Source organism: Triturus cristatus, chromosome 6 (genome assembly GCF_964204655.1).
Source record: "Triturus cristatus chromosome 6, aTriCri1.1, whole genome shotgun sequence".
In the NCBI taxonomy this organism is placed as follows: domain Eukaryota; kingdom Metazoa; phylum Chordata; class Amphibia; order Caudata; family Salamandridae; genus Triturus; species Triturus cristatus.
Window position 1 is genome coordinate 1,019,750,908 of NC_140589.1, and position 25,142 is coordinate 1,019,776,049.

At 51.2% G+C, this 25,142-nt stretch overlaps 1 protein-coding gene across 1 annotated transcript in view; it reads left to right on the top strand.

Moving 5' to 3' along the window:
• BUB1 (BUB1 mitotic checkpoint serine/threonine kinase) overlaps positions 1-25,142 on the top strand; it is an 850,308-nt gene that overhangs the window by 324,959 nt on the left and 500,207 nt on the right. The gene's annotated exons all lie outside the window — the stretch shown is intronic.

The window sequence follows — 25,142 nt, forward strand, 5'->3', positions numbered from 1 at the left end:
ATTTGGGTATTCAAATTCTGCTTTTTTTTTTTATCCTTAATATGGTCATTTTGTACTGTTACTGTGTGGACTCTCTCGCTAGTAGCATGCCCTTTTGTCATCAATAGGTGAGTAATGTTGTATTGATTTGATTTTTTTTCCTCTCTACAGTTCCTCTCCTGCTGCCTCCTTGTGCCTTGCATGCATGTTCCCGTGATTTATTCTAGACCTCTTCTAAAACAATTAGCCTGTTTTGAATATATGCTGTAATCCAAGTTCTCTTGCTTGTGTCCTGTCAATGGCACTCTACTCTGTGGCTGGCACACTCTACTACAGCTGCTCTTATTGGTTCACCATAACATTCTAATAGGGTGACTCTGTAAATCTCAGGATCTGGGTAACACTTCTTCAAATCTTTTTATTGTCATTTTCAATTTTCAAAACATTGCATCACAACAATAGGTCAACAACCCCATACACAATGATAAGAATACATTAGCATGTCGACTATTGATGATACAGCGATTATATTAACTATTCAATGTGTTGTGAATGAGGGATTAAGGGAGCCCAGAACGTTAGGTTACCTGAATGAAGGAGTAACCGTGTAGTCCACCATCATGATATGCAGTTCAGTGCTGAACTACGTGTGGTGCAATGTATCTTTGAACAGTGGGCGTAAGGATCAACAATGAGGACAGAATAACTCAATGAAGGGGAGGGGCCAACCACCCGTGACCCATAGCCGCAAAGTGTTACATCAGGTGCTTATCTTCTTCCAGTATGCGTTAGGTTGCTATGTTACACCTGGCTGTGTAGACATTAAGGGGTGCTGCCTCACCCGAGTCATCGCAGTGGCGACAGCGATTTGTGGCATTGGAGCTGCCTAGGCTTCAGTCTCCTCTTGTATATCCTCAGTGGGTATGTCTAGCTTCTTAAGATCATTTACAATAGTCCCCCAACCACTAGCTAGGGGAAACTTGCGAATTCCCAGCAGGTCTTCCCACTGCAGGGCCACACCCTCCGCCCTGGCCCAGTTGAGCAATGAGTGACACCAGGCCCAGCGCATGAGGTGCTACCGGCGCCTTCCATCTCTTAGTGATCAGGCGTTTTGCTGTAACTATGCCCAGGTCCAAGAATCGTGAGATGACCCTGTTTTTCTTACTCCTCTTAAAGAGGTGCAGAATATACACCTCCCATTGAAAAGGGATATTGAGTTCAGTGCAGTGGGCCAAAGTGGATGCTATGTCATCCAGTACTCTCCCAAGGCAGGGCAGTGCTAAAGCATGTGCAGTAGGTCTGCATTGGGCAAATGGCATCTGGGGCAGTCTGAGTTAGTGCAGTGGAAATACTTGTTTATCTGGGCAGGAGAGAGGTATACTAGGTGTAGAAAGAAGTATTAAATCTGCTGAAAGCGCTGGTTGCGAGTGACGAGTGTCGGCCTTCTAGCACTGCCAACCATTTCTTCTCAGAAAGGGCACGTCCCAGGTAGTTTTCCCAATGTTGTTTTAGAGGGACCAGTGAGATCGCCGTGTGTTGACGGATTGACAATGCAAACAAACGTATCAAATAACCCCCTTACCCCATGATATGCAAGTACTGAATCAAATAGTGCGTGGGTGGCTCTGTCATTAAGTTACCCCACCTAGTTGTGAGTATAGTTATGAGTGCACGGTACAATAGGAAATGTCCCAGGGGTAGACCCTCCTCTAAAATTTGTTCTGCATATGGGATTAAGGTGCTATCGCTAAAGAGATCTCCAGTGTCCTGGATGTCCACCGCTTCCCAGCTGCGCAACTCCGCTGACGTGGCAGGCAACCCTCCCCTTGGTGCCCCTAGTAGGGTAATAGACAGGGCATATGATGTGGTGTCACATGTGATAAATAGGCTTCTGCAGTATCATTTGTATGTCATGGACAGTAATGAGGAGCTCGTTTTCTTGGGCTTCGCACAGGGGTGAAACATGTGGAGCGACATTTGTGGTTGTAATGTGGCCGTATCCGATGGCTGACGTGAAGCTCGCCATCTGGATACCCATTGCAGGTGGGCGGCTAGATAATAGTGCTCGAGATTAGGCACTGTGAGTCCGCCCTGTCCCGCTGGCAGATAAAGCTTCCTGATGGAGACCCTGTGTCGAGACATCCCCCAGAGAAAATCCCTGACCGTTGTTTCCAACTTGTTGAAGTAGGAGGGGGGGATGTAGAGAGGTAGAATGGTGAAATAGCAAGCAGTCGTGGGAGGATCACCATCTTCGTAAGGGCCACGCTATCAGATATGGACAGCGGGAGAGTTTTCCAGAAATCCATCTGTGAGGAAAGAGAGGAGGTGGCCCTGGCAATGTTTCCGTTAAATAGGTCTGCTTTATTCCGATATACCCGGACACCCAAGTAACGGAAGGAGTCTATACACCATGCCACTGGGACCCCACCCAGTGAAAACCCAGGGTCTAAAGCGTTCAACGGGGACAGGAATAGAATGGACTTCGCCGCATTGACCCTCAGTCCTGAGACGGTGGCAAATAGTAAAAGTGCTGAATCTAGTGATGAGGGGATGGAGTGGAGATCTCGGCATATAATTTGTATGAGTACCATCGCCCAGAGGGATACCCATGTCCACTTGTGCACGGATGTACGCCGCCAGGGGCTCTACTGCTAGAGAAAAGAGGAATGGGGAGAGTGCACAGCCCTGACAAGTCCCCCGGCCCACAAGGATGGAGTCCGACATATAGGGCCCTGTTTTCACATGTATCGTTGGGCGCTCATATAGGAGCTTGACCATATTGATAAAGGAAGAGCCTATGCCAAACCTGGGCAATACTGCAAAAAGATAGTCTCACTCAAGAGAGTCGAAGGCTCTCTCGAGATCAGTTACCAGGCAGCCTGAGCGGGGCCAGTCCAGAGGAGCATATTCTGCTACTCTGAAGTAGCAACGGAGATTGAGCGAGGTATTCCGGGCCGGAACGAATACATCCTGATCTACGTGCAATAAGGAGGGCACATAGGGTGCAAGTTGGCTAGCGAGGGCCTTTGCCAAAATTTTATAATCAGTGTTTAAGATCGCTAGAATACCTGGGTGCAGGGGTGTGGATACCCCCAACGTTCCAGGAGATGATGTTAATGTTTGTCATGTGATCAGTGCAAATATGTAGAACCCAGCCAGTAGAGCTGATGTGTTGCGTGGATGCGTGCGGAATGGCTTCGGGTCACTAGGAAGGGGAATAACCTCACGGGGAAAAACAATAGTACTCCAACTAATTCTTAAAACTACATGAGAGCGAACCCCCACCAGGGATTGACCCAAACCGGTGTGCTAAACCATGGCAAATAATTCTTAGTCAGATGTTGATCGTGAGAGGAAGTGCGTAAAAGTGGGAAGGCTCCAAGTGACCTATCCCTCAAACATGTAACGTCAGGAACTGGCATCCTGGAGTGTCTGTGCATGTAAATTGTGACAGGAGCGTGTGACATGGGGCGCCAGAGTCTGAGCATGAGGAACAATTGTATATTTCTGCGAAGATGCAATCTATATCTGAGGTGGGAGCTAATACAAACAGTGCAGTTAAATAATATTGTCCGATGTTTGAGGTGTCACATCCAGGGGGGCGAGGCGAGCCCAATTCAGCAGACCAAGCCGGCAAGGAGTCAGCATCTCCTCTGGATCTGGAAGGTGAAGATATGGACTCTGCAGGTGATCTAATGGTTTGAAGGGTTGATGCAATATGTAGAGCGTCCTGGCGTTCCGAAAGGATCTGCTCGGGGTCTGGAGCTTTGATTGGCGAGGACCGCCGCCGTGATCCCCTGCCCCTCTGATGACTGCCCCTTTGCCTCTTTAGTACTGAGCGGTCTCCTTGCGGCCTAGAAGCAGTTGCCAGTCCACTTTCCTCCAGCCAGTCCCAAGCGTCGGAGGGGGAGTTGATGAAACAAGCAGTGCCATTATGAAATACCCGGAGGAGGGCTGGGAATAGCAGCAAATATTGTAGATCTTGGGCTCTCAGATGATGTTTCACTGCTCCAAAGTTGGTGCGTCTCTTCTGCACCTGGGCGGTGTAATCTGGGAAGGAGGAGACTGAGCCATTTTGCACCTTGGGTCCCAGGTTCCTTCCCACCTGGTCCTGGACATTTAATAGACATATGAGGAAGGGACTTGGGTTAGCCCCAGGAGGGGGCTTGCGACCAGGAACCCTGTGTGCTTGTTAAACAACAAACTGGGGGGAGTGATCCTTGGGGAAGTAACTCTTTCAACCAGGACTCTGCGTATCTCACCGGATCTCAACCCTCTGTCCCTTCTGGTAGGTCGATCACCCGCACATTATTACGACGCGAGCAACCCTCAGCCTCATCTAGCTTGTCTTCAAGGATTCAGATCCTGTAAGGTTCCACTGTGGTTGTGTGATTTGAGTTGTAGGTCCGCAAGTGTAACCTCAGCTTCATGTATACGTTCAGTCAGCTTCTGATGATCCGCCCGCAAGAGCGTGAAGTCTAATGTGATGCTGTCTATTCTGCCCTCAAGGGAGGTACAGGTTTGGTCCAGTGCTGTGCCTATCTGTTCCGCAGCCAGTACCGAGTCTAGCTTAGCTGAGAGGTCTGATCTATTAGGCTCTGAAGACTTCCCCACTCCTCTGGGTGACCCCCCAGTCACACCCTAAGGCGGAACATTCTGAAGGGTGGCAGAGCGAAGACGGCCCATAGCCAGTTGCTGGGCATAGGGAGCAGTTTATGTGGTGGTCCTTGCTGATGCGTTTGCAAGAGAAAGGGAGGCAACTGCAATCACTCGAGAGTGCCCCGTGTGCTAAGGTAAGTGCCCTGGGTGGCTTCTCTCCAGATAAACAAGTTACGCTCTGCGGCTAGATTCTCGTGGGGCCCTGATGCAGGATGCAAGTTATGGCAGTACTGAGGACACCCCTCTCCCTCAAGCGGCCTGCTATGGCATGAGCATACAGTGAGGGCAACGAGGCTATAACAGAACCCTGGGCAGCACCTTTTCTGATCTCGTTATGAAGCCCGTTCAGTTGGAGGGGGGGAAAAAACACCTCCTCAGGCAGAATTATCGGAGTATGTGCTGCGTCTCGCCTTAGACCCAGGGCCTGCCCGCATGCACAAACTTCCAGGCCCTCAATGGTAGTGACCACAGCAAAGTCAGTCTAGAGAAGCGTGCTAGGCCAGCAAAAAGGTGAGCCCGGGGACCAGGATCCAGCAGCAATTCCAGTCTGCTCGGGCACTACATCCAGGGAGAGAGGGAACAGCGTGGGCCTGATGCAACCCCCGGGCTGATTCTGCTCAGCCTACTGCTCGCGCTGCGTGGGTATCTTGCGTCAACATAGACTGCGCCACCGCCCACCATACGCCACCCGGGAAGTCTAGGTCCGACCAGCCCCCAGACCTCGCCCACACGGCGGACCCAGAGGTTATTGCAGGCAAAAGGAGGGGTGAGCTCTGGCCCGATATGATCCCCGTACTGCCCTAGGTAGACTAACGCTGGCGCCCCCCCAGTATAGTAGTGCTGATACTGGCCTCACCTTCACCCATGCGACTAGCCTGCTTGGGGGCCTGGGCTCGACCGACTCCCGTGCCCCCCCTCCACAGGACAACCACCACCAGCTCGCCGTGCAGGTCTACCTTTACTGTTAGTATTTTGTCAGGTATGCACAGTAGCAGCAGAGATCAGCGTGGGTCTGTGGTGTAGCATGCCAGGCCCAGAGCCGTGTCTTCTCACTTGGCCAAAGCCAAACAGCGGTCTTACACTGGCTTTGGGCTGCTTTCTCTCGAGGCTGCTCCGACCTGAGCGTGCCCTGTGCGTCGTCTGGTATGTTCCTCCGGTTGCTGCTCCAGGCAAGGGTGCCTGCCGGCGCCTGGCCAAGGACTTCCCGAAATGGCAGTGGGGCGGGGGTCCCAGCCCCCGGCTCCCAACAAGGCACGAGACTTGGTGTTGGAGCAGGCCGCCATCCGCGGAGCCCCGCACGCCTCTGCTCCAGGCTCAGGCACCACTGCAGTGTCCAGCAGGTGCCCCGCCCCTGTGGCAGAGGGGCGAAGAACCTAGCTCAAAGCCCGTAGCGAGGGAGAGGACTCGGGGGAAGGAGCAATTGGGGGCCGGAGCTCCCGCGTGGAGCACCCTCCAGGGCACTGTTTCTGCTAGTCCCACACGTTCAGGCTCCCCCACCCTGCTCACATCCTCCACATTTGTGGTGACAAGATTGCCGGCGAGATGCAACGATGTTCAGAATAAACGGGGGATAGGGTGAGGAGTGCGTTAAAATGCATCCCTAATCTTAGGCACTTGGCCAAGCCCCCCTCTGGGTAACACTTTTTGTTTGTACCATATTTGTTCATCAGCATTGGATCTTTTATAGATTGAAATATTTGAATCATTCTATTTTGAAGTGGGAGTCCCTTAGTAACTCTACAATGTCAGTAAAAGGCTGTGACAGCTGTAAAGGCCATATGCAGTTCCCATTTTGTTAGCATATCCACCTCAACATCATTGGCTGAAGTTTCGGCCCTTTGGAACAGGTGCTCTCTTCCTCACCCCTCACAGAAGACTTACCCCCTCAGATTTTGTGGCACAAGAGTGAAAAAGAACGAACCATAGAGGCAGTATCTGAGGGGAACCTTTATTCAGAGAGGAGGATGGGCTGCATGTGAATATATGAACGATACCAACGCTGGAGAACCCTAGTTACAGGCAAGTTACTTTTTCTTCAGCCTTGAATCGTTTATGGATTCACATGCATGCAGTGTTAACATTTCAGTTTGATATATATTTACTGAAAAAACCATAGGTTTCAGGGACGTTATAGTTAGAAATTAGCATTTAAAAAAACCTTAGAAATTCACTGAAAAAACCATAGGTTTCAGAGACGTTATAGTTAGTTGGACATTTGACTCCTATAAAACTAGAGAAATTCGCCTGTTATAGTTAGTTGAGCTAACTATAACCCGCGCGCTCGCAATGCACTGCTGATGATGTCCCATATTACATCACTCATGACATGGTCAGTGACATCACTCATGACATCACTGATGAAATCTCAAATGACATCACTGAGGACAACATCCAGTGAATGTGTTTTTCTGTAAACTGTAAATATTTTTCATATATATATATATATATATATATATATATATATTCACTGAAAAAACCATAGGTTTCAGGCACGTTATAGTTAGGAATTTGCATTTAAAAAACCTTAGAAATTCACTGAAAAAACCATAGGTTTCAGAGACGTTATAGTTAGTTGGACTTTTGACTCGTACAAAACCATTGAAAGTCCCCTGTTATAGTTAGTTGAGCTAACTATAACTCGCGCGCCCGCAATTCACTGCTGATGACGTCACATATTACATCACTCATGACATGGTCATCAGTGATGTCATTCAAGATGTCATCGGTGATGTCACTGACCATGTCATGAGTGATGTAATATGTGACGTCATCAGCAGTGCATTGCGGGCGCGCGAGTTATAGTTAGCTGAACTAACTATAACGGGGGACCTTCAATGGTTTTGTACAAGTGAAAAGTCCAGCTAACTATAACGCCCCTGAAACCTATGGTTTTTTCAGTGAATTTCTAAGGTTTTTTAAATGCTAATTCCTAACTATAACGTGCCTGAAACCTATGGTTTTTTCAGTGAATTTCAAAGGTTTTTTAAATGCTAATTTCTAACTATGCCTACAGAGATAGGACATGTGAAGAAAGAAGAACAAACGCACAGAAAGAAAAAAAAGAAGTGCAGAAAGAAGCAACAGAAGTCCTCAAAGACGAAGAAAAGTGCAGGAAGGATAACGTGCAGAAAGAACAAACAGAAGAGCAGAAAGAAGCCTTGTTGAAAATCATCCTGTACCCTCAACTTTTTCAGACGGATACTGGTGGTAACCGAGTCTGACTAACCAGTCCTAGAGCCAGTGCTATGTTAAAAGACACTCAAAATACAGGGAAAACACCTACATACACTAGGGAACACTATGCATTGGGGTAGCCCTGTGATTAGCATGACCTCCTCTGTAAGCCCCTAGTATATAATAGGGCAGGGGATTAAAACTACCTCTTAAAACGCGCCACAGGGCGTGTTTGCACATGTCACCTCAGGCCCCGTCCCCTCCCTTCCCCACTGTGTAAACACGCCCTGTGGCCATTTAAGTTGGGAGATTAAGTCCCCTTGACTCCTGAGGGTTCCTAGGGGCAAAATAGCCCACTAGGTACGTCCAGTAGGCGCCATTGCAGAGAGGTGTAAAAAGGGGCACGGCCTGCACCACCTCTCTGCAACGCAGAGCAGTGGCGCTTACTGGAAGCACCTGGTGGGCTAGTTGGCCCCCAGGGTCCCTCAGGATTGAAAGGGAATTATTTCCCCAACTTACAACGCTCCACAGGGCGTGTTTGCACAGGTCACCTCAGGCCCCGTCCCCTCCCTCCACCACTGTGTAAACGCGCCCTGTGACCGTTCTAAGTTGAGAGATTAAGCCCCCTTGAATCCTAAGGGTCCCTAGGGTCAAACTAGCCCTTCAGGTATCTCCAGTAAGCGCCACATAGCTGCGTTGCATAGAGGTGTAAAAAGGGGCGTGGCCTCAGAACACCTGTCTGCAACGCAGCTCCCTGGCGCATACTGGAGATACCTGTTGGGCTAGTTGGCCCTCACGGACCCTCAGTATTGAAGGGGAATTAATTCCCCAACTTACAACTGGCCAGGGGGTGCGTTTGCAGAGTGCTGCAAGGAGGGTGCGTGGCCTCCGGCGCGATGCCGGTCTTTTATTTATTTAATTTTTTTAAGAAGGCGGGCTGTGTGGCCCCCCTTCTTTTTCTAATTTATTGGCCCTGGGGACCCCATCCCCCAGGGCCTGAACCCTAATTTTTTTTGTTGAAAAAATTAATTTGGCACTCCCAAGGCCTTAATCGGCCCGGGGACCCCAACCTCCGGGTCATGGCCTTTTTTTTTTTTTTTTCTAATTCTTTAGGAGGGGAGCTGCGTTGCCCTCCTCCTCAGGCCACTTATGGCCCCGGGGACCCCATCCCCCGGGGCCGGCCTTTGTCTTTTTATTATTTTTTACAAATTTATATTTATAGAAACACCTAGGACATGCTGGACAAACCGTATGTACCTATCACCATGACGATTTGCGTGATATTCATTAAAAGGCGACTATGCATACAATGAATCCACGTGGAATGTATTTACACCGCTAGTGAAGCTCTGACGTGTCTGACGCCCTACAGTGCCTAATCCCGGCACCCCCGCCGGTGGGTACTCTCCAAGTAGACACCCTTGTCGTTTATTTGTACAAACGTGGGTAGGTATTGACGGGCACTTTTAATACACACGCACACCAAGCCATTCAAAGGAGATTCGACAAAAATTCGACCAAACTATGCAAGAAACCCTACTCACAGTTAATAAAACACACATCCACCGCCGGATGTGTAATACTTTTTATTTTACTCTCTGGAAAGGAGACGAACCTCACTTGAGAATCACAGTGTGCTCCTGGCTGAGCGCAATTCTGTGTTGCACCCACCAGTGCCCGCCGAGTGTTGTATTCCACCAGCTAGTGCGTATGCTATGACACTCTCTAGCCCATGTGCACTGTAACACCACCCCGTGAATATGTCATGCCACACTTGCCTTCGCACAGGTTATATTGCCCCATCTAACGTGCCTTCCTCGATGCCTTTGTTATAACGCGCTATGCCATACATATTACAATCTGGGATCTATATCTTTGTCACAGTGCATATGCAACGTTACACTCCCCAGCACATATTTTATATTACAACTTTAGAGACTAGTTAGGTTACACAACACTGCCCTGTGCATATTGCACTCCAAGGCGCATATCACATGGCACGCGCCAGTGCCTGTGCTATCTCGCGCTCTCCAATGAATCTGTCATTGCGCACAATGTATTGCATATTATATTTCACGCCCCGGTTCATCTTATATCACACTTTTTGGTGCATAGTTTATACCATATACTATATCTAGTTTTCATTTTCAATCGTGCTCTCAGGACTATGTTCTATATAACACTACGTCAACCTACCCTTTTTACGGCCATTACATTTTGCGATGAGGGTGGAGGGTCAGGGGGTGTTTCTGCCAAGTGAGCCCGGAGTCACAGTCACAAACGTCCTCTTCTTCCTGAATAAAAGTGAGATTATGCTGCATACTTGTTCATATTTTAAGTAGTTCGCACAGACACACATTTTAAAAACAATAAAGTTCCTAATACCCACCTTCTCTGAACAGTTAGCTTGCTGCCCCATCCCCCTCCTCCCTATCCTCTGTTGTCTGAATCCATGGACTAGCCTCCTCCCTCCTGCCATGCATGGTCTGATGTGCTGCCACTGCCCTCCATTTAGCATGATGTACCAGTCCACTCCTCCTGCCCGCCATTGCCCAATTCTATGGCCCATCATTGACCTCCTGCTTAGCTCTGTGCTTAGCTTGCTGCCCCTATTCTCCTTCCCCCTGCCCTCCGATGTCTTTGTGCATGCCCCTGCTCCATCCTTTTTGCCCACCATGTTCCATGGACCTGCCACTCCTATCTACTCTGAGTGTTCTGTTGAGCTGCCACTCCCCTCCCACCTGCATAGCATTGTCAGATGACTGTAACCTGTCCCTGCCACCTCCACCCTGCCTGTCCACATGCCATGCCCCTATCCCCTTCCTCCTGTCCTCCATGGTCCATTTTACTGCCACACCCTTCTGCCCTCCCTTGTCTGTTGTGCTGCAACTGCTCCTCCTGCCTGCCCCGCGCGGTCTGTTGTGAGGCCCCTTCCCCTGAACTCTCTTTTATGTGCCCAGGTCCTGACCCTCCCTTCTATCCTCCGTGGTCCTTTGTGCATGCCCCTGCACCCTCCTTCTTGCCCATCATAGCCATTGTGCTGCCACTAACCCTCCCGCTTGCCATGCATGGTCTTCTGTGCTGCCATGGCCCCTCCCACCTTCCCTGTGTGGTCATCTAGCTGCCCCTGACCCCCTCCCACCTTCCCTCCATGTTCTGTTTGTATGCCATCATAGTCTCATTGTTGCTCTCCATGGTGTGTCTTGTTTCTAGTGCCCATCCTGCCTGACCTCCATGGTCATCTTGCTGCTCCTGCCCTGCCCTCTTGCCCCCAGCCCTCTGTTTCCATGTGCCTGCCCCTATTCCCTCCCTCCTGGCTTGTCTGTTCCATTGTAATGCCCCTGATCCGTCCCCCCTGCCCTTTATGGTCTGTTATGCTGCAGCTTTTTCTCCTGTCTGTCCATTATGGTCAGCTAGCTACCATTACCTCTTTCCCCTCTGTTCTCTGTTGTCCATGTGCATGGTCCTGTCCCCTCCCTATTGCTTTCTATGGATTGTTGTGCTGCACTCCCGTCCTGCATGCTCTGTGTGGTGTATTGTGCTGCTGCAAACCCTGATGCCTGCCCTTTAGGGTCAGTTTGGTGCACCTCTCCATGTCCCTCCTGTCCTCTGTTATCCGAGTCCATGTCCCTACTCCCATTCCTCCTGCCTACCATGATCCAATGTACCATACTTGCGAACATTTTGAACTTGGTAAGAGGGAGATTTTGAAAAAAAACTGGGGTATTGATTTTCCCCTTTGAGTTACTTTGAAAAAGAGGAGATTGTAGACAGGAGACAGATCAAATAAAGCCAATTTGAGCTTAAAACATTGGACGTTTCCCCGCTGAAACGGGTCTGTTGGCATGTATGGTTGTACTACCACTGCCTCTTCCTTCTCCCACAATGGTCTATTATATTGCCACTGCCTCTCTTGCCAATCCTGTATTGTTGGTTTGTTGCCCCTGCCCCCCTTTCCACTGCCCTCCATAGACTGTTGTGCTGCCACTGCCCTTCCTGCCTGCCCAGTGTAGTCAAATTGTTGCCTCTGCACTCTCCTACCTGCCTTCAATTTTCAGAGTCCGTGCCCCTGGCTTCTGCCTCTCAACAGTATCCCAATCAACAACTAGATTGCTATCATTCTATATTTATTACAAAAGTGTGGAACGCCTGACGTCATCTTGATGTAATCAAAACTGTAATACCCAGAGCATTTCCTTTAGAAATTACATATATGAGAGGGTATTATTTGCATCAAAATTATGGTTAGTGCTCTAAAAAATAAAAATGAGGACATATTTTCTGAGTTTTCAAATAGCGACAAAGAACTTTTAAATTAATTGTAATCTTTGTTTTTTATCCAGTTGACCACTTGATTAAATGTTGCACCTAGGTGAGAGGATGAGGTGTTACTTCCAGAGCTGCAGACTTTGCAACGGGGGAACCAGGTTGGAGTTTCTGCTTCAGCTCAACATTCTGTGATTCTGGTCAAATCACTTGATCTCCCCATGTCTACAACCAAAATGAATTTGATCTTGTGTGATGTAACCAATGCTCATGTAAAGCACTCCAATACCTGACAAGTCTGCACTATATAAAACTGCAAATACACAAAAAATACGTGTATCTGAAAGAAACACGTTAGTTAGATTCCTCACCTTAGAATATCCCCAGGCGTCAGACTGGATCCGGAAGATTTTTCGTCAGCAATACCCTTTGCGCGTCGCTAGGCGTCGTCTGCGGCTCTGCGTCCGTCGTCGGCGTCGTGCGCCGGAATGACGTCGTCGGAGTACTTAGACGCCGCCCTCGCGCGCCGAAGTCAGTTCTTCTTTTTTCCGCGCCAGTAAGCGCAGATCCGGGAGAGCTACCCCTTTTAGTCAATTTTTGACTAACTTTTTTGATCCTTTTTGATCTTGTCTAACGACTCCGGTGCCGGTAGGATGCCTGGTTTTAAGGCCTGTACGGACTGCAACCGCTTGATGTCGGTTACGGACCATCACCGCCGGTGCCTTTACTGCTTGGGCCTCGACCACGACGCGGAGTCGTGCTCGGACTGCAAGGCCCTGACCTCGAAGGCTAGACGGGAGCGGTCCCGTAAGCTTCTCGAGATTCGCCACTCGGCTCCGCGCGCCTCTCGATCCCGGTCCAAGAGGAGGTCCAAGGATCGGTCGGTCGCGGAGCCGCAGCCGACATCACCATCGGTCGTCGGGATCCAAGTCTTCGGGTAAGTCGAAGCATTCCAAGAAGTCCAAGAGGCGACACCGCTCTTCGGACTCCCCTCGCCGGTCGCGCAACTCGGCCGAGGGTCAGGGTGGTTCCACCCCCGCGGCTCCGGCGGAGCCGCAGGCGCCGCGCAAGTCCCCATACCCTCCGGTCCCTGGGACTGACGCGACGCCGGCGGAAGTCAGTGCCTTCCTCTCGGCCATGAGGAGTCTGGCTCCGCCGTCGACGTCCGCTGGCGCGCCTTCGGGCCCCGCGGACCCGACTGGGCTGCCTTGCCTGCCGGTGGCTCCGGCCCCGGTGCCGTTGACGGCTCCGGCCTCGACGCCGCAAGCGCCCGAGGGACCCGTTCCCGAGTCCCCGCCGACGCCGGTCGACCTCGTAACGCCTCCTCTGCCGGCGTCGACACCGGTACCACCACCGACGCCGACGTCGACTCCGCTCGACGTCGAGCCCCAGTTCAGCCCCGCTCCGGGCCCGGCGCCGGTACGGCGTCGATGGACGCCGCGTTCGGCGCCGCTGGAGACACATTATGTCGATCGCCCGGCTCCGCTCCTTCCTCCTGTATACCAGGAATCGGATGATGGGGACAACTGGGAGGGATCTGAGGATCCTATGGCCGTTCAGGCTCAATTGTCACAGAACTGGGCAGATGAGCTGGGGGAGGCCAGTGGCCTGGATACCTCTCCAGACACTGGATTCGTCTCTCCTCCGACTGTGGCTTCGGAGGAGGGCGCTGCTTTCTCTGTGGTGCTGCGCAAGGCGGCCGCAGCCCTTGGGCTCGAGCTGCCTGCCGTGGCTGTGAGGACTAACGTCCTTACTGAGGTGCTTCAGTCTGCAGCAAGCTCCACTGAGCCTCTGCTGCAATTCAATGAGGCCCTCATTGACGTTCTGCAGGGCACCTGGTCCAAGCCCTCCACAGTTCCTCCTGTGGATAGGAACGTCGCCAGGCGCCACCGCCCTGCTCCGGGCGACCCCAGTTTTCTGTCCCAACACCCTACCCCTTAGAGCCTGGTTATCCAGGCCTCTACCTCCCATTCCTCCTTCCCGACCGCCCCGCCGGACCAGGATTCCAAGAGACTGGAACAGTTTGGCAAGAAGCTGTTCTCCTCCCTTAGTTTGGGCCTGCGGTCCTTGAACACCGCCTGTCTCTTGGACCGTTATTCCCACTCTCTGTGGGATGCAGTGGAGGACGTGCTGCCCCTGTGTCCGGAGGAGGTCCGGACACGACTTACCCAGGCTCTGGCCGATGGGAGGGATGCAGCGCGACATGCTATCCGATGTGGGCTTGACACTACGGACTCGCTGGGTAGGGCCATTTCTACCACAGTGGCGCTTCGACGTCCCGCCTGGCTGCGGTCCACGTCATTTTCGGGCGATGTCCAGAGCACTCTCATGGACATGCCCTTTGATGGCAAACGCCTCTTCGGCGAGAAAGCGGACAGTGCGCTGAATCGCTTTAAGGACTCCCGGGCTACGGCCAAGTCCTTGGGCCTCTCGGCCCCGCGGTCGCAAACTTCCGCCTTTCGCCCCTTTCGTGGCCAAGGAAGGGGTGCCTTCTCACGTGCGCCTAGCCACCAGCCGCAGAACCAACCTGCGCGCGGTCGCGGACGTGGTTTCCGCCGAGGCGGTTCTGGAGGACGACGAGGTCAGCCCACATCCACCCCGGCAGCATCCGCCTCAAAGCCTTCCTAGTCCGAGCTTTCAGGCCCATTCCACGCCAGTGGGCGGCAGAGTTCGCCATCACCTGCTCCACTGGCGGTCCATCACATCGGACAGGTGGGTGCTGCAAATCGTCCGAAGGGGCTACTCCCTCCCCTTCGAGACGACCCCTCCAGCCATGCCACCGCAGCACCACCGTATCTCGGGGGATCATTTGAATCTTCTCCACGAGGAAGTTTCGGCCTTCTTGGCCAAGGGGGCCGTCGAGCGCGTTCCGAGCCCAGAAGTAGGTCGTGGTTGTTATTCCCACTACTTTCTGGTTCCCAAGAAGGGCAAAGGGGGCCTACGCCTTATCTTGGACCTCCGGAACGTCAATGCCTTCCTCCGGAAGGAAAGGTTCAAGATGTTGACTCTGGCTCAGGTTCTAGCTGCCCTAGACCCCGGAGACTGGATGGTAGCGTTGGACTTGCAGGACGCATATTTCCACATCCCCGTCCTGCCGGCCCACTGGCGTTACCTGCGGTTCACGGTGGGCCAAGAGCACTTTCAGTTTACCGTGCTCCCCTTCGGCCTCACCAGTGCCCTTCGGGTGTTCACGAAAGTGATGGCGGTGGTCGCAGCTCATCTGCGCAGATCAGGGGTTCCAGTCTTCCCCTATCTCGACGACTGGTTGTTGAAGGCGGGCTCGCCCCAAGCAGTCGTTTCCCACCTCCAGACTACGGCGGATCTCCTGCATTTGCTGGGATTTTCCATCAACGTGCCGAAGTCACACCTGAGTCCCTCTCAGAAGCTCCTCTTCATCGGAGCGTTTCTCGATTCGGCGCAGTTCCGGGTCCATCCACCGGAACAGCGGGTCCGGGATATACAGGCCCTGATTCCCATCTTTCGGCCTCTATCCTGGGTTTCGGTCAGGCTAGTGTTGCGGCTTCTGGGGCTGATGGCCTCCTGCATCCTACTAGTGCATCACGCCAGGCGGCGCATGCGGGCTCTGCAGTGGGACCTGAAGTTTCAGTGGGCCCAGCATCATGGCAACCTGTCCGACCATGTCTTGATCTCGTAGGGCACTGCACAGCAGTTGCAGTGGTGGCTCACGGACCGCGATTGGGTCAATGGCAAGAGCCTCTCCCTTCCCCAACCGGAGCATGTCGTAGTGACGGATGCGTCCCTCCTGGGATGAGGTGGCCATATGGGAGAGGCGGAGATCAGAGGCCTCTGGTCTCCGGCGGAGTCTCGTCTCCACATCAACCTGTTGGAGTTGAGAGCGATCCGACTTGCACTGAAAGCCTTCCTTCCCTCTGTCAGGGGAAGTGTCGTGCAGGTGTTCACGGACAACACCACCGCCATGTGGTATTGCAACAAACAGGGCGGGGTGGGGTCGTGGACCCTTTGTCAAGAGGCTCTGCGCCTCTGGACATGGCTGGAACACCAGGGCGTCACCCTAGTGGTTCAACATCTGGCGGGCTCTCTGAACGCCAGAGCAGAAGAACTCAGCCGCCGGTGCATGATGGATCACGAATGGCGTCTGAACTCCGAAGTGGCGCAAGGTCTCTTTCAGCAGTGGGGAGAGCCTTGGTTAGATCTATTCGCCACCGAAGAGAACGCGCAATGTCAGCAGTTCTGCGCGTTGGAATTTCCAAGGCGGCACTCGCTCGGCGACGCTTTTCGTCACGAGTGGAGCTGCGGTCTGTTGTACGCCTTTCCGCCTATACCACTTCTGCCCAGAGTGCTGAAGAAGATCAGGCACGACCGGGCCCAAGTCATCTTGGTGGCTCCGGATTGGGCACGAAGTTACTGGTATCCCGAGCTACTCAGTAAGTTGACCGATCCTCCGATACGTCTGCCCCTTCGGGAGGATCTTCTGTCGCAGCAGCAGGGGACGGTCCTCCACCCGAACCTGTCCAGCCTCCACCTCCATGCGTGGAGATTGAGCGGCGGCAGTTGATGCCATTTGACTTGCCTCCTGAAGTCTGTGATATCATTCTGGCAGCCAGGCGTCCCTCCACAAAGACGGTATACGCCTGCCGGTGGAACAAATTTGTGGCATGGTGCACAGCAAAGGCTGTGGATCCCCTTTCCGCCCCTCTTTCTGAGGTTCTCCTCTTTCTTCTTTCTTTGGCCCGGCAGGGCTCTGCCCTGGGCACCCTGAAAGGTTATCTTGCTGCCATCTCTGCCTTCTTGCGGCTTCCTGATCAGCCTTCTCTTTTCAAGTCCCCTGTTACACGCTTTCCAAAAGGCATTACTCACACGTTCCCTCCTGTCCCTTTTGTAATGCCTCAGTGGGACTTGAATCTTGTTCTCACATTTCTAATGTGTGCTCCCTTTGAGCCTCTTCATAATTGTCCTCTTCGTCTGCTGACGCTTAAGACTGCTTTTCTGGTAGCCATCACCTCGGCTAGACGGGTGAGTGAGCTCCAGGCTTTATCTTCAAAGCCTCCCTTTCTCTCTGTTCATCCAGACAAGGTTGTCCTTCGGCCTCGTCCCTCCTTTCTTCCGAAAGTGGTGACTCCATTTCATCTTGGGCAGTCTGTCACCTTGCCCACCTTCTTTCCGCCTCCGCATCCTTCCAAAGAGGAAGAGAGGCTCCACCGTCTGGACCCAAAACGTGCGCTCTCCTTTTATTTGGACCGCACGAAACAGTTCCGGGTGGACGACCAACTTTTCGTTGGATACGTGGGTGCTAAGAAGGGGAAAGCTGTGCACAAACGGACCATCTCTCGGTGGGTCGTTTTGTGCATCAAAATTTGTTACTCCTTGGCAAAAAAGGACCCTCCTGTTGGGCTGCGCGCCCATTCTACTCGGGCCACAGCGGCTACTACTGCTTTGGGACGGGTGTCCCTTTGCAGGACATCTGTCAGGCGGCAACGTGGGCTTCGCTACACACGTTTGCCAGGCATTATTGCCTTGACAGCCAAGTCCGGAGGGATAGCTTCTTTGGCCGTTCTGTCCTCCAGGACTTTCTGGTGTGATCTTGGTTCGCAGACCCACCACCGGGGATGGTATTGCTTGGGTATCTATTCTAAGGTGAGGAATCTAACTAACGTGTTTCTTTCAGATGAACAAGTTACTTACCTTTGGTAACGATGTATCTGTAAGAAACATTAGTTAGTTAGATTCCTCACCGACCCACCCATCCTCCCCGTTCTGCGAACTGACATCTAGGGTTAAGGCTATCCTTTTCAGGCCCCTAGATTTTATTTTTGGCACCAGTGTCGGTCTTTGCATGGCTCTGCGTTCCTGGCGCGGAAAGCTATGTACAAGAACTGACGTCAGCGCGCGAGGGCGGCGTCTAAGTACTCAGACGACGTCATTCCGGCGCACGACGCCAACGACGGACGCGGAGCCGCAGACGGCGACGCGCAAGGGGTATTGCTGACGAAAAATCTTCCGGATCCAGTCTGACGCCTGGGGATATTCTAAGGTGAGGAATCTAACTAACTAATGTTTCTTACAGATACATCGTTACCGAAGGTAAGTAACTTGTTCTTTGCACACTTCTGGCATTGGGCTACATCTGGGTGATATTTGTGCTGCATTTGGGCTCTTTTGTCTCTGGTGGCCATTTTGGGAGACTTATTTGTTATGAAGTTTCCTAATTTCCTCATTTACTGTAGTCTCCTCAGTAGGAAATACTTTCAGGTTTTTTTTTTGGTTCCATTAAGAAGGCATTCAGATGTGTCACACATTTGCCATAAATTCTGAATTTTAGCACTCTAGTTGCTCATTAGAGCACTGTAGTAAAGCTACAGCTCACCACGGAAGTCTGCTGCTGGCATTAAAAGTGCATGTTTCAGTCTGCATATCAGAATTTTTTAATGAAATAAGAGGATTTGAGAAGTCACTCAAAATGTGCCCTAATTTTTCTTTCTTCAGCACTAATCATAATTTCTATGGCAAAATGAACCCCCTCATTTTGATCCTTTGTAAATTAAATGTTTTAAGTGTTACCACTTTATTCCAATCAAGATGGCTTCAAGTGTGCCATACTTTTGTCATAAGTAAGACTGTTAGCGCTCTAGTTGTTCTTAAGAACACTCTGGGAAGCTGCAGTAGAACACAAAGGAATCAACACTGTTGGATGTACATGCTTTACTGAGAATGTCAGACTTCATTCTCACATGATTGAGAAAGATAATGTGACTTTACAGAAAATATGCTCTCAGTTTAGCTTATAGATCACCTTCCAAACCTCTGTGGGAAAAGCATGAGAAAATAGTTTCTCTCAAACATGATTCATTAAATCACAGCAAAAGGCTTTTTCACATGGTAAAATCACCTTAGAACACACCACAATACCTAAAATGATTATAAATTAAATGCGCGCACGGTCAAAAACCCTTAAAAAAAAAAAAAGTTTATAGAAAATATTAACTGTGCTGTTCAACTATATCCAAAATAAAAAAAAAGAGCTGAGCCATTCCATATTACAGGATACAGTCAATCTATAATTTTATACATAGGTAGCTTATTGTAAAATAAATATTTAAAAAATATAATACATTCATAAATTAGCATTTAAAAAACCTTGCAAATTCACTTAAAAAACCATAGGTTTCACACACATTATAGTTAGGAATTAGCATTTAAAAAAACTTGGAAATTCACTGAAAAAACCATAGGTTTCACACACGTTATAGTTAGGAATTAGCATTTAAAAAACCTTGCAAATTAACTGAAAAAACCATAGGTTTCACACACGTTATAGTTAGCTGGACATTTCACTCGTAAAAAACCATTGAAATTCCCCCGTTATAGTTAGTTCAGCTAACTATAACTCCCGCGCCCGCAATCCACTGCTGATGACGTCACATATTACATCACTGATGACATCTCAAATGACATCACTGATGACATCACTGTTGACATCTTCCTTGTGTAAGAGTGGCAGACCTCCTCTTATCCTAATATAAACTTTGAAACACACATTGAAAAATACAAACTAAAGTTTTGAAAACTATAGATATACCAATACCAGTTGGAACAACCTAATTAGTAATTCCAAGATCTACATACGCATCCACTCATTCATAAACACTTATATATAGTCACTCATACATGTAGTCAGGCATCATATCTACTCATACACCTATACATCCTGTTACACACCTACACTCATACATAGAGTTTTGCAGCGTGAATCTTTCTGGATTCACTATGCTGTGCATTATTCCGCGATCTAGTGGTTGGGTCCGGATTCGTAGTCTTTCTTTTGTTTTTGTTTTTTGTTTTTTTTGTAGCCCAGGTGGGCGGCGACGACGACCCACCATTTGGTGCACCTCTCGTGACGTTGTCGTGCTTCCTGCGGAAGTCCCACCTTTGGGGCGCCATCTTCAGATTCTTTTTTCCGCCGTTGGGTCTGGATCGTCATCGGGAAGCTCCAGAATTACAATCGAAGGAAGAAGGAAAAGCGAGTTTCGTCGATAACTAACTACGAAGACATCACAGGAAAGGAATATATTGCATCAGGAGCGCGAAGAAGGAAGTTTTGCGCCTTTTTTCTTCGACGCCCTTGGAGAATGCGCACTCAGAGGCCCTGAGCGTAATGGACAAGACACCATTCAAGTTCTGCCCTAACTGCCACCACAAGTTTGCGCAGAAGGACCAGCATCCGGTCTGCAACCTCTGCCTACCGGTCGACCACCAGAGCAAGGACTGCAACGCCTGCTCAGCCTTCGCGCCAAAGACGCTCCGGGTGAGAGAACGACAGAGAAGAGCCAACGCCAGCATGGATGGCAAGGGTAAGGCCCCGTCGCTCTACGATCTGGGCCTCTCCACAGACGATGAGGACAACGTCGCTTAGGGACCCGAAAACTTCACGGTCGTAGAGACCGACAAGAAAAATGAAGACGAGGTAAGAGAATCGTCGAGCTCAAAACACCCGAAAATACCTCGAAAACCCGAGGGTGACTCGAGAAAATCTGAGTCAAAGTTCACGAAGGGAGCCCCGGCGGCGAAAACTTCGACGACCAAGGGGGGAACCATGGACAAGATGCCGAGCGGATCCTTCGAAAAGGACTCCCTGGAGCCGAAAGACGCCGAAAGGCAAGGATCGTCGAAGACAACCCATGAAACAGGGCGCTCGACGCAGAAGGACCGGTCGGCGTCGACGCATGTTCCGTCGAAGAGGCCCACGGTCGACGCCGAAAGCATCTCTGAGATGGAGAAGAAGGAGACGGCGGCTCGAGGCCGAAATGGAGAACATCCTACAAAGGAAGAAGGAGTTCGACGCCAAGATGAAGGAATTCAAAATTCCAACGGCTACACCGACGAACGTCGTCGAAATCGAGGATGAATTTGACACCGAGGGGCTGCAGAGAAATCTCGACGAGGAAGACGAGACCTATTATGAAGGCGAAGCCGAGGAAGAAGACCAGCAGTCGTTCTACAGCTCGGCGCCATCAACCAGCCACGACATCGAATGGCAGGATCTCGACACCGAAAACCCCGAGGAGCCCGTAGACACGTACCCTTCGAGGCCTTCGCCACCCGACGACATCGGGGTGTACAATATGGTGGTCAGGAGCGCAGCGACAGCCTTCGGCGTGAAACTGGACGAGGAGAGGCCGAAAGCCGATTTCCTTCTCGAGACCCTGCTCCCCATCCAGACGAGGAGCCAATTCCTTCCCATGCTACAAAGTGTGATGAATCAGGGGAGAGAGGCCTTCAAGGAACCAGCGACTTGCCGTTCGATCACGCCCAGGACGGAGAAGAAATATAAGCACTCTTCTCTGGACCCCCCTTATATCAAGGGTAGTATCACTGCCGACTCCATCATAGCTTCCACGGCCAGGAGAAGGGCCAACGTGCCAGCAACTTCGGGACCACCACCTGATAAAGAAAGCAGGGGGATAGACCTCACAGGAAGAAAGGTCGAGAGGAACGCCGCAATGCACTGGCGCATGGCGAATTCCAATGCACTTCTCAATAGGCACCAGTACCAGCACTGGGATGAGATGGTGGAGCTAGTAAAGCACCTCCCCGAAGAATACCGCCAAAGAGCCTCCCACCTGGTGGATGAAGGTAAAAACATCGCCAACTCTTGTATAAAGACGGCGTTGGACGGGGCAGAGACTTCGGCAAGACTAATGGCCATAGAGGTCACCGATTGAAGACATGCATGTCTAAGAATCTCGGGATTCAAACCGGAGGTGCAGAACAACATCCTTAGCACCCCCTTCAACGGAGAGACACTGTTCGGAGCAACAGTAGACGAGAAACTCACCCTGCTGAAAAAAGATAACGAAACGGCGAGGTCCATGGGGGCCCTACAGCAAAGGGGGTTGAGGAGAGGCAACCCCTCTAGGAGACCCTACAGTCGGGGAGGAAGCCAGCAGGGAGCGTCGCACCAGACGTTCCAGCAGGGTCAGCAGGGTGATAGTCACGGACAACAAGGCCAACAGAAGCAAAACTGGCAGTACCAACCTCGGGGCCAGTCCTTTCGCGGGAGAGGGAACGGACGTGGCCAGAGGAGAAGAGGTGGTGACCAACCCTCATCAAAGTGACTCCGCACGCAGGAGGACGCCTACCCTCGACATGCCCCCAAGGGTGAGGCGCAGTACAGTAACATCAGGGGGGAGAGAAAAATCAAAAGCCTACGAGCATCCAACACCAGTAGGTGGAATACTGAGGTTCTACCTTCAGGAGTGGCGGCGTATAACCACAGACAAGTGGATACTGAACGTCATGCAGTACGGATACTGCGTGGATTTGGAGAAAAAACCTCCAAACAAAAGACCAAAGGGAAGGCAGAGATCGGCTCAAGAACTGGCCCTACTCAGAGAAGAAACCCTGAAGCTTCTAGAAAAAAGAGCCATAGAGGCTGTGCCGTTCAGAGAACGCAACAAGGGGGTCTACTCGAACTACTTCGTGGTCCCGAAAGTAGACGGAAACCTCAGACCCATCCTGGACCTGAGATACCTAAACAAGTTCATCAGAACGCAGAAGTTCAAAATGACTTCGCTGCAGGAGGTGCTGCCCCAAATAAGAGACGGGGACTTTATGGTCACCGTGGACCTCAAGGCTGCCTACCTGCACATCCCAATAAACAGAAGGCACAAGGGCCTTCTAAGGTTCAACATCGACCAGGAACACTACCAGTTCACAACCCTGGCCTTCGGGCTAAAATCGGCGCCAAGGGTTTTTACAAAATGCCTGTCGGCGGTCGCGGCCCACCTACGAAGGCAGGGGATCCATGTCTACCCCTACCTAGACGACTGGCTGGTCAAGGCAAACACACGTGAGAAGTGCGAGAGACACTCAAAACTCGTGACAGACACTCTGACGAACCTGGGGTTCTCGATACACTGGGGGAAGTCATCGCTGGAACCAGAGCAGGTGAAGATTTTCCTGGGAGCAAAAATCAACACCCTGAACAGCACAGTAGTGCCCAGCGACAGGAGGACAGATGCCCTACTGAAGGAGACGCGTCTCTACCAGAAGGGGCGAGCTCTGACAGTGAGGTCAGTGAGCAAGATGATGGGGATGATGGCGTCGTGTATCCAGCTGGTGTCGAATGTACGCCTGCACATGAGACCATTTCAAGAATGGCTACAACAGCCATGGACACAAGCAAACTGAAGTTGGGAGGATCTAGTGGTTGTTACGCACGCAGTGCAGGAGGAGATGACTTGGTGGAACAGAGACAACATGACAGCAGGGAGAAGCCTGACACCACCAAACCCAACAATGACCATTACCACGGACGCATCGCAAAAGGGATGGGGAGCGCACATGGACAACCTCAGAGTGAGGGGTCTGTGGGCTCCAGCAGTTGCGGTACGCCATATCAATTACCTCGAATTGAAAACCATCCTGCTAGCCCTGAAGGCATTCCAGAGGCACCTGTACAACCAGAGGGTGTTGGTTCAAACAGACAACACCACGGCAATGTTCTACATCAACAAGCAGGGGGGGACACAGTTGTTCCCTCTCTCCTCTCTGGCACAGTAGATTTGGAGATGGGCCATACCTCTCGGGATAGATCTACTGGCAATTCACCTTCCAGGAAAGGACAATGTGGAGGCAGACTGGCTAAGCAGGCAGACCTCGGCATCGCACGAGTGGGAGCTCAATGGCCAGGAAACGGAGAAGCTTTTCCAGAGATGGGGAACTCCCACAATAGACCTGTTTGCAACACGCCAAAATGCAAAATGCCAAAGCTTCGCGTCCAGGCAACCAGATCAGCAATCCCAGGGAAATGGCCTATGGATAAGCTGGTCGAGGACATTTGCCTACGCCTTTCCACCGATACCCCTGTTGCACAGAGTGCTCGACAAGTGCAGAACCAGCAACATGACTCTGATCCTAGTGGCTCCGCAGTGGGCAAGACAGACATGGTTCTCACAAATTCAAGAAATGGCACAGGGCAATCCCCACAGGTTCGAGAGAAAAAGGGATCTGCTCTCCATGCAAAACGGAGAGGTCCTGCATCTTGAGCCAGAGAGCCTCAACCTGGCGGCATTGCTCCTGAAGACCTAGAGTTTGCGCACCTTAAATTGCCTCCTAGCACTATGCGGGTGCTACGGGAGGCAAGGAAACAAACTACACGAAAATGCTACAGCGCCAAATGGCAGAGGTTTACTGTGTGGTGCAGGAAGAAGGGCCTGCAAAACAGAATGACAAGAGACTCAACAGTACTGAGGTACCTCACACACCTTCTAAAGAGTAACCTCTGCTCGAGCTCCCTAAGGGTACACCTAGCGGCGATCGTTGCCTACACCAGAGGTGAGAAGGGTGGAAGTTTCTTCACTTCGCAGGTGGTGAAGAGATTCATGGAAGGAGCCAAAAGAATTGCCCCTCCGAAAAGGTTGCCGCCGCCAGCATGGAATCTAAACGTGGTTCTGACGGAGCTCATGAAGGCACCGTTTGAACCCATTCACAAGGCCACACTGCAAATGTTGACTATGAAAACGGCCTTTCGGGTGGCCATAACCTCACTACGCAGGGTGAGCGAGCTTCAAGCACTAACACTACAGGAACCCTACATTCAGATTCACAAGGAAAGGGTAGTCCTGAGGACAGACCCACACTTCATGCCCAAGGTGGTGTCGGCGTTCCACATGAATCAGAGTATTCAGATACCAAATTTCTTCCAAAACCCGACTTCAAACGCAGAAAAGGCTCTGCACACCCTCGACGCTAGAAGAGCGGTGATGCACTACATTGAGAGAACCAAGGAACCTCGGAAATCAAAGCAGTTGTTTGTGTCCTTTGCTACTAGCTTCATGGGTAGACCAGTGACTAAGGGCACCATCGCTAGATGGATTGCCCTCACTATTCAATTCTGCCACAAACAGGCTGGACAGGAGCTAGCGGAGGGGCCTCAGGCTCACTCCACAAGGAAGAAGGGGGCCACCGTTGCCTTCCTGGCGAACACGCCCATCCAGGACATATGTCTGGTGGCAACTTGGGCATCTGTGCACACGTTCACGAAACACTACTGCGTGGACATTCAGATGAACAAGGAAGCACAG